This window comes from Camellia sinensis, chromosome 7, assembly GCF_055761805.1.
Source record: "Camellia sinensis isolate YWXY chromosome 7, ASM5576180v1, whole genome shotgun sequence".
NCBI classification, from domain to species: domain Eukaryota; kingdom Viridiplantae; phylum Streptophyta; class Magnoliopsida; order Ericales; family Theaceae; genus Camellia; species Camellia sinensis.
Window position 1 is genome coordinate 181,964,035 of NC_138967.1, and position 8,777 is coordinate 181,972,811.

Here is an 8,777-nt window from a genome sequence, read left to right on the forward strand (position 1 = left end):
TATCCTTAGTGTTACCGTTTCTTCTTTGCAATGATCCATTCTACCCAATAGATCACTCTTATAGGATATAGTATTTATGACAACACTTTTAACATTGTTAGTTTTTTTCTTTTTTGTAAACGTGAAACAAAAAGTATAAAGACTTTGAAATGTTCATTAATTCAGAGAGGTCGCCTATTAATTATAACTTTGAAATTTTTCTTCTTGATGCCTTCTAATCTAAATTTTTACAATTAACCCCGATAATTATTATTATTATTATTATTTTTTTTTAAGTTTTTCGTGATCACTGAATAAACAGTGACTTGGTTGTATTCTAAGATCTCATGGCGAGTACCAACCTTGTGAGTATTGCCTTTGTGAAAGTTCTATGCAACAGAGTATGTAATAGTAGTGGAGTGCCTCTCTATTTGTTTCGATGAAAAATATTTTAATGAAAGTCATAATCAATAAAAAAATAAGCTTACTCTGATAAAAGATGTTTTCTACTTTTGAAAGATGAAAAATATTTTTTGGATTAAAGTCTTGCCGATGCCACCACCACACTACCACTAATATATTAATTTCAAGTCACAATTAAATATAAAAAAAAAAAAAAAATTACTTGCTCCTAAAACAAACAGTGAATATAATGAGAATACTAGAGAAAGGAAGAGACCATTGTTAGGTCTCCATCATGTCAATATATATGTATATTCTTCATACTTCTCTAATTTAATTCTATGCATATGAACATGTTGTAACAAGAAACATTTATTAAGCTTTCAAATTGTACATTGTATCAAATCTAACTAAAAGAACCTGAACTCCAAAAAGAAGAACAGGTTTATAAAACTTAACCCAGTAGCTGAAAAGAAATGTTGTAGTCTTTCACAACAGTAAAGATTTTCATTTTTTTAAAACAGTTTTTGGGGCATATAATTTGCATCAATATAGTGTGTTTCTATTGAGCATTTAATAGATAATGGTCATTTCATTGGCTGAAGCTTTTGCTTTTGAAGAACTAGCAGCCTCAAGAACATTCCTTTCAATGAAGAAGCCAGGTTGTTTGGCCTGAGGCAAGGCACCTTCACTACCCAACATCAGAACCACAGATGACATGCTTGGCCTATCTTCTGGAGATTGTTGCACACATAAAAGACCCAAGTGGATTGATCGCCACACTTCAGTTAGGTAACATAAGTCCTATAGAGCCTCATCAATCAATTCCAATGATCTACCTTCTTCGTAGAGTCTCTATACCTGAACAGATTCTCACACAATCCAACAATTGTGAATGTTTTGGAATAGCGAGAAAAGAGAGATTTAAGACACAATCATATAAGAATACTTCTAAACTCAGTACACTTACATGGCCAAGGAGGTTGAGGTGGTGATCTGGATGATGAAAACCTCTATTTCTCTTTCCACTCACAATCTCTAGCACCAAAATGTCAAAGTTGAATACATCTAATTTTACTAAAGACAATCCATCCACTGCATACTCTGGAGACATGTAGCCACTCTAAAAAAAATGTTGAATGAAGAACTAGATTTTGAAGCAATAGACAAAACATGTCGTATTGATTCTTACTATGTTCCGACCACTTTGTTTGTATTTGCTTCTGTCACATTTCCTCGAAAACTTCTAGCCATTCCAAAGTTTGATATTTTTGGGTTCATGTCAATATCTAGCAAAATATTGCTAGCTTTGAGATCTCTGTGAATAATTCTCAGCCTGAAATCTTTATGAAGATAAAGAAGCCCCCGTGCAATCCCATTAATAATGTGGAACTGCTTTGGCCAATCCAGTAATCCGCTTTGGGTTTGATATATATGTCCAAATGTTTGTCTGTTAAATGCTCCCAAATTTTGGGAGATCTGGTTCATGCAAATGCCCAAGTAATAAAAATCACATACAATTATTATGAAATAAATCTAAAGGTTTATATGGAACTAAAAAGAATAAAAATAAAAATAAAAATAAAAAGAGGAAAAAATAAAGAAAGATCGTTGCCTGGTTTGAGAATGGAATGGTTGTGATTATACACAAGGTAGGGTAAGTTATACTAACTTGCCTTTAGATTTAAAGAAAATACATCGATTTTCACAAGTTTGACATGGTTTTAATTCATACAATATTTTTCCCATTTTCATTAAAAAAATTCATTATTCGTATGGATGAAAAAATGGCGATAATCTCTTTTACACCGAAATGTATATTTTGCTTTGTTTATCCCTGCTACACACCATCTATATTAATTTTGATCTTTTTAGCTTTACTAAAAGAGTGATCAATGTAATTCTGTCAAACTTGTAGAGCTTAATGTATTTTTTCTAAACCCAAGGGTACCCTATATAGTATTATAGTTTACCCTATATAGTATTATAGTTTCAAGAGAGCCAAACCAACAATGAAATAGTCCGGGCTTTTGTTGGGCTTGTACTTGTAGATCAACATCTTTTCTTCTCCTTGAATGCAGCATCTTAGAAGTTTTACAAGATTTCGGTGTTGAAATTTGGCAATACAGATAACTTCAAACTCATCAAGTCCTTGGCTAGAATTCTTTTAGAGCCGTTTCACGGCTATTTTTTGTCTCCCTTCTAGCATACCTTGAGAATTACCATTGTACAATGTTCTTATGTTCGAAATTAAAAGAAAACAATTTTTTACCAGTGATTTATGTTACAACATTACCAAATACATACTTAAAGACATAATTACACCAAGGTTGTCTAGCAAGGTTAGGGCAGTGCATGTCCTACTTTGGATGGGTGAGTCTGGATAGGTGGATGGATGGAATTTTCTGACTTAGAACTTCTGTTCAAGATTTAGAAAATATTACCTTTTCCCCATCATTCCTAAGCAAAAATCCAGTCTCAATCATATTTCATTAGAGCACATGCAGAGATAAACTTCTTCTCAAAAGCAGGTGTATTTGTCAAATTTTTTAATTCAGGCTGGTGGGTTCTGCATAAAAATATTGTAGGGAAATATTAGTATAGGAATATGAAAAAATGTCAGAAAGATGCGGTCATACTTCACCAAAATGAAAGCAGTGTACACTTTACTGTGAAAAATTTTCGTGTTAGAAACGTACTGTTCATGGAAAGAAGTGATGAAAAAAGTTGAATAATTTTATGGTTTCCACATAGGCTGGATGAGATTGGGTGTTGATCACATTCGTATAGATTACATAATAATCTTTACATTGTTACCTTGTAAACAGGTTTTTGAATTCAGTTTTTTACAAATTGAGTCACTACAAAAAAAACACCTTTGGCGACTAAATTTTTAGTCGCCAAAGGTCCCATTTTAGTCGCCAAATGTCAAAATTTCACTTTTCCCGACTAAAAAGTTTAGTCGCCCGTGTTGTCGCCAATAAATGGTCGCGGATGCCTTTGGCGACTAAAATACTGTTGGTCGCCAATATATATGTCTTCAGCGACTAAAGATTTCGTCGCCAATAGTCATTTTTATTTTATTATTTATACCTTTGGCGACTAACAGTTTAGTCGCCAATAGTTCATTTTTTATTTTATTATTTATACCTTTGGCGACCATTCACTTTAGTCGCTGAAAGTGTTTTCAGGAAAAAAAATTTTTTGCCTCCGCTGCTAGCAGGTTTCGAACTTGCGCCAACCCACGCCAAACCCTTTGGCACAACACTCCCTCCACTCTGCCACTATATCATCATACGATCATATATGCAATATATATTATTTATATACTATATTAATCGCAATTAATACAAAATAATATTTATAAATATAATTTTTTTAATTCAATATAATTTTTGTCAAAAAATAAATTATTTGCTAAAAAAAAATTTATGCGACTTTTGGCGACTAAAACCATTTTTTAGTCGCTAATTGTATTATTTTGGGCTACTAATTACTTATTTGTCGCTAAAAAACAAGTTCTCAATTAAAAATCAGGACTTTTGGCGACTATCCAGAAATTTCGTCGCCAAAACCACTATTTTGGGCGACTAAAATGGATTTTCGTCGGCAAAACCCCCACTTTCAGCGACTAAATTGTTTTTAGTCGCCAAAACTGCTATAATCGGCGACTAAACCTGTTTTTTGTCGCCAAAACCGTAACTTTTCGCTACTAAAGTATTTTAGTCGCCAAAAACTGTGACTTTTGGCTACGAAACAAAGTTTAGTCGCTAAAAACCCTATATTCGGCGACTAAACTTCATTTTAGTCGCTAAAACCCTGCTTTTCGGCGACTATACTCTTTTAGTCGCTAAAACCTTGCTTTTCGGCGACTAATTCCATTTTAGTCGCCATTTCATGCACTTTCAGCGACGAATTTTTTTTTTTTAGTCGCCGTTGGTGTTTTTTGTTGTAGTGAGTTATTTGTTTTTCGTATTTTTTTGTTTTTAGTATATATTTTTAAAATTTTAAGTAAATTTTTTTTCTTTTTTCGATGCACCTTACTTAGATATATTTAAGTAGTAAAATATTTGTGAAAAAATATTTTTAAAAATTAATAAATATACAAAAATATGAAAAATATAATAAATTTTTGCTTTTGCTTTTTCTTTTTTGTATTTTTGATATTTATGTTAGGTGTATCTAAAAATTAAAAAAATGAATAAATTATTAAAAAAATTCATTGAAAACAAAAAAAAAATACAAAAAATAAAAAAATAAAATTTTTTGAAAAGTATTTTCCAAAAACCAAAACCAAAACCAAATGTGGAATAGTCCGAGTCTTTTACAGTGTTTATAATTGCAGTCCTGCTGGGAATCCCTAGTGGGGGGTGACCCCAGCACCCCCACCTCCACGTAGGGGGGTTGTGACTTGCAGACAAAAAAAAATAAATAAATAAATTTGAGCCAATCACAAAACAATGGGGGTGCTGGGGGTCACCCCACTGGGGGTCCAACTCATTTTCCTTATAATTGGCACGGCATTAAAATTAATGAATTTCGTGGAACTGAAGTTTATTATTTTTGAAGTATGTAAGTCAAAAAGAAATTTCTTATTTGTCAATTTTTAATGAATCAAGATAATCATTTGTTATTATGAATAACCAATGATGTTTTGTTGAATAGTCTAAGTCTTTAACAGTGTTTATAATTGGCACGACATTAAAATTGAAGAATTTCGTGGAACTGAGGTTTATTATTTTTTAAGTATGAAACTCAACAAGAAATTTCTTATTTGTCCAATTTTTAATGAATCAAGATAATCATTTGTTCCGGTAGAAATAGCCATTGTCTGATCTTTCACTGTAAGATAGAGGAGGAACTTGGACGGGTTCGATCTGAGTAATCCGAGCCCAGTTTGAATTTTTTTAGAATTTGGACAAGGTATTTTTGAATTTGGTTTGGATTTGAACAAGAATTTAGAAGCCCAAATCAAATTTGGACGGGCTTGGACAAAGATATTAAACAACCCGAGCAATTCAAAACTTGAATTATATATATAGATATATTAAAATAATTTAGATCATTAAATTATATTGAATATATATTATATACACAAGTAACACAAAATCTTACATTTTTTGTTCTCACTCATAAATTGTAAAGACTATCATAACGATATCTCTCTTATATTATATAAATGATTTGTTTTGATATTATTAATGATTTTCTTAAAAAAAATGTAAATGTGGTTTAATTTTAATAAATTAATAATTTAGCTGCAAAAAAAAAATTGAAATTTATGTACAGTTCAGCAACTTGAGTTTAACTCGGGTCGGGCTTAAGTGGACAATCTCGGGTTACAATTTAGGCTTGGGTGGAGCTAGGCAAGTCTCAGCATAACTTGAGTTTGACTTGAATAACCTCCTAACCAGATCGAGTCCCAGAGCCAGCCCAACCTTCGATGAGGCCTATAGTAAAATCTCAATTAGAGGATTTTTATATTTAAATATTTTACAATACAAATTTTGGGTGTTATTTAAAGCTTTTATGAGGGTTATGAAATGAAAAGAATTGAAAAATACAAACTATCAAATAAATATAATTTATAAATTCAAAATGAAGATCATGTCAAGAAAAAAATGTGAAAATTGAAAATAAACTTGTAAAGCATATTTCAAACTGATGGAGGCGTTTTTCAAAATAACTCTTTTTAAATTAATAGATTGAATAATTTTAAATTTTGTGTAATTTCTTTTCAATGTGAACCTTCCAAAAAAAAATATAGATACAAACATATAACAAGTGGGTAGAGGACTTTTTTTTTTTTCTCCTCAATATGTATAACATGTATTGTATTCATGGGTTGGGATCTTTTTATTATAATGTTTCAAAATAAACCTTTTAAAAAATATACATATATAATTACTCCCTCCGTCCTAAAATATTAGTCCCTTATTTCATTTTTCATTGTCTCAAAATATTAGTCCCTCTTCAAAAATCAAGTACAAAAATAATGTAAATTTTCTATTTTGCCCTTTTTTTTAAATTAATAAACAATATAAAAAGTACAATTATGACATTGATATTCCCAAAAAATGTACTATCAAAAGGATAATTTTGGAAAATTAACTTTTTTCAAATGCAATAATTGTACTACTAAAAAAAGTTGAATTCCCCAAAAAGGACCAATATTTTGGGATGGAGGGAGTATAATTTCTTTAAATTTATGGGCCTTCATCACAAACTGGGCCTAAAGCCTTTGCTTTTGTGGCTTGGCTATTAAGCCAGGCCTGTCAAGTCCGTCCGAGTTGCACCCCTATCGTAAGAGGAGCTGATTGGGATTGTTTGAACAATTCATGTAGTCGTTGGCCTCTTACCAATTGATTCTGCATAGCATTATTGAGATCAAATTAGCACGAAATTAATACACTTGGCAGGTCCAATCAAACCATCATGCTCCATTTCTTGTGGAGATAAATATTTGTTGCATTTTAGTTTGTTTTGATTGAATTTTTTTTTTTTTCTTTCAAAAGATAAAAATCGTTTTGTGAATTAAAGTTTTATTAATGCCATCATGTTATTACCGCCACCATCTCACCTCCACTGCCACACCACCAATATCACTATGGTCACTGTCACCACCACCACTTCCATCAAACAAAGCGTTACATGACATAGCTTTTACGACAACACTTCTAGGTTAGCGTTTTTGATAATGTTAATAGTTTTTTATTTTTTATTTTACAAAAACTAAAAACAAAAATAAAACTTATTTGATGTGCCCAATTGTTTTTAAAACATAAAATAAAAAAAATAAAAATATATGATTGATGAGTTGTTGAAAGTTTAAGAAGTGAGGGTTGTCGAAAGTAGAAAAAGGTAGTAACCAATAATGGGGGTGACTTCTGCACTAATTGTTAAATATAATAACTATATATTCTATCTATCATACATATATATCATATTATATTTATTATCACATTTAGGATTACCATATTTAGATTTTTCTTCTCCTATATAAAGAAATCTTGTATACACATAATATTGAATATGTATACATAACATAATATTCTCTCTCTCTCTCTCTCTCTCTCTTAGATGTTGTAACATGATATCAGAGCTAGGTTAAGTACCTAGTAATTTTGCTTCACCAACGGATGGCAACTTCAACTCAATCCACTACCATATTTTCCTTTCAGTATCGTTTCGTAGTGATTTCCTCCTTTGTCCGTTGGTTTCTCTATATTCCTCCATCACCAACCAAAGTTCCGCTGCATCTCCCAACTCCGGCCATCGCCGCTGTGTCACCATGTTGCCCACAAACCCATTGTCATCTCAATATCATACTACATATTTCATTATTATTTCTTTATTAGCTTCAACGGCAAAACCAACATAACCACCAATTTTCTATTTTCTTCCGTAGTTTATCCCATAAGCTTTGTTACACATTTTTTTATTTTTTTTTATTCCTACCATCACGTGGGCTTGCTTCCACCAACCCATTCGATTTTTTTTTTTCTTTCTAAAAATAAAAAAAAAATAAAAAAAATCTTTTTATATAACATGAAAAAAAACTCTTTTCCGCTCCACTCTATCTTTCCCTCTACTTCAACCTCAAATAGATTTCTATCTTCAATCCTATTTGAGTTTGAGGGAGGTATTATATCTTTATCATGGTGTGCATGGTTATACACCATGCAAACCACCAAATCCACCCCCTTGGTGCATGCAAACCTCCCTAAACTGCCCCATTGGCGCACTACCTAAGTCATCCCCTTGGCTCATTTTTTTGTTCTTTTCCAAGCCACCTCATGGTGTACTTCTTCATTTGTTGCCATCATTGTTCAGCATGATGTCATAAGTCATGTATGTGTCACGTTTGCTGGTTCAACATCTAGTTCTTCTTCAATGGTTCGACACGACCAAAAATTGCCTTCTGAGTGCACCTTCACCGCTCTTGGACGGTCTGACATGACCTCACCAAAAATTTCTCCTGGCATTAGCTTCGCCCTGTGATTTATCTGTAATAATCCCGACCTGTGATTAGCTTATCATCCTTAATTAAGAATGCCTAATGAGTAATTAAGAGGAAATTCTGAGTTAATAGCATGTGTATTATGTTATTTGTGTTTATATCTGTCTGACATAGGAATATTTGTCTGAATGTCTCATTTAATATGTGAATTGAAGGCCTCATCAGCATTCGAACACGAAATTGACTAATTCTATGTGTTATTTAGAATTTTTAGAATTTTATGGTGAGTATAATTGAAATTTGATTCAGAATCAAATAATTAGAATAAAATAATTGTAATTGATTAGTTTAATCAGGGATTAATTAATTTAGTCTAACCAAGCCTATATAAGGCTTACATGACTCTAGAACTCACTCATATTATACACTCCCTCAT

General features: G+C 31.8%; 1 pseudogene; it reads right to left on the reverse strand.

The window, feature by feature from the left end:
• Nucleotides 1-954: 954 nt before the first annotated feature.
• Nucleotides 955-2,095, reverse strand: LOC114261012 (G-type lectin S-receptor-like serine/threonine-protein kinase SD1-1 pseudogene; annotated as a pseudogene).
• Between the last annotated feature and the right edge of the window lie 6,682 nt (nucleotides 2,096-8,777).